We start from the raw sequence: 2,098 nt of genomic DNA on the forward strand, positions 1-2,098 counted from the left end.
TTCTCAGACTTGCTTCCCAGGGATCCTGCCCACCGGGTCCCTGAATTGGTTAAAATCTGTTTTTTCTGAAGTTCAGTTTCCTTATTCTGCTGTGCTCCTTCCTTTCTCCCTTTAGGATCTTGAACTCTTGTCATCTCATGCTCACTGTTACCCTGGTACCATTCCACCTTCCCCTTCTCAACCAGTTCCTCCCTCTTTGTGGGCAGTAAGTAGAAAAGAGCTACCCACCCTTCCCCATTGTCCTCTCTACCATCTGAATCAAAATGTTATCCCTGACACACTCCAGGAACTTACTAGCCTGCTGGTGCACTGCTGGGTTTGCATCCCAGTAGATGACCCAAGAATTAAAGTCCCCCATGAGAACTGACTTGGAAGTTTCCATCACTCATTTAAAGAAGGCCTCATCCACCTCCTCTTCTGAACTTTACGCAGAAGCTTTCACTTTGTAGTGCACTTCCAAGCATGTGTACATCACATTTCTATATAAGGCTGCACCTCCTCCTTTTTCCCATGCTAATCATGCATGAACAAGCTATACCCATCTGTGACCGCTCCATAGCCACATGACCTTTCCCATCACATCTCCTTAATTCCAATTACTTCATAATTCTGTGATTTGTAGTAGGACCTCCACTTCTTCCTTTTTATTCTCCATACTTCTTACATACTTGGATCCCTTACCAGGTAATATAATTAGCAAAAATCCCTAATGCATTTGTATGAAGCCTCTACTGTTTTTTGTTGGGTTTTTTTTTTTTTTTTCCTTCTGTGGGCTGGAAGTTCTTGGAGGGGTCATGGATGTTTATATATTTTACTAAACCCTTTCTTTCTCTTCCCAATTTAAAAGGCAGAAGGGGGTGCCTGTGACAAGAATTAATTCCCAAAGTGAAAAGGCCTCTTGGAAGTGACCCTTTTCATTTTAAATGTGAATTCTGTATTTGGCAGCTTTGACAATCTCAGCCCAAAGGCCAAGAGCTGTCTCCGAACCAGGTGAGTCTCTACTCCTAAAAGCCACCAGCTAGGATTCTTGCACAAGCTCAGCATGGCTTTGCCATGCTGTGCTTCAAAGCAGTAATAATAACCAGAGTCTCCAGGTTGCAGGTTCTTCATTTGCAAATATAGCATATTCAGGGCATTGTGTCTGGAGATGGTGAATCTCCCTTTTACTGAATCAGCATACTTTTTAGTATCCCCTGCCCAGTAGCTTATTGTAGCCACCCACTCCAGCCCATTACTCGGAGTATGTCGGTACCAGCTCATCCAGTAGTCTCCGAAACTCTGTCCTCTGAATCCAGATCCTTTACAGGAAAGTTGTAGAGCATCTCCAGGCTTCTTAACATCCCCTCCAGATGCAGCAAATGTAACTTGTGGCTGGATTCCTGAGAAGGAGTGGAACAAAAAATGAGTTTAGAAATCATGAAACATTAGTGACTTATAAAGTAGAAATGTCCAAAAAGAAATAGTAATAACATTACCCTTGAAGACAGTTATAAGGCAAACAGTAATTATCAAGCACATCGTGGCCCTCATATTTAGGGACATCTCTCAGAGGTGATGTTAGATGTGGAGATGTTATGCACTGCAGCCTTCCCTGTGAGGGCTAGAAATAAATAGCCGACTGAACAGGAAACACAAGTTCCACATTCTCCCACTTTGTTCACATAATGTGATTTAAATGACAGTCCTGGATGATCTCTGGACTCATGGTGGGAGGAAGGGGGAAAAGCCCTCTGATAAGAGAAACTAAAAAGAATTTGGCTGAAATTCTCTTTGAATTAGTGAAAAAGATGGTGTCTGTTGTTTCTAATATACATTTTGATGCCTAAATTGTCATTGCTTTGGGAATGTAAAATAAAACTTAAAGGAAATGCATTTGTTTTGAAAATAGAACGACAGTCTGTCTGTCTACCACGCCAGGCACCCACTTTTGCTAGGTCACACTTGGCTCCAAAAAGTTCCTCGAGAAGGTATGCAATCCATGTGATGTCTGTTACAGCAAGAGGGCGAATGGCAGAAACCTGTACAACCTCAGGCAAGTCCCTTGCTCAGAGAAAGCAGTCTGAGAAGTTTTTAAAGGGGTTATAGTTATAGATAGGAT

This window comes from Alligator sinensis, unplaced genomic scaffold (assembly GCF_000455745.1).
Source record: "Alligator sinensis unplaced genomic scaffold, ASM45574v1 scaffold955_1, whole genome shotgun sequence".
In the NCBI taxonomy this organism is placed as follows: Eukaryota; Metazoa; Chordata; order Crocodylia; family Alligatoridae; genus Alligator; species Alligator sinensis.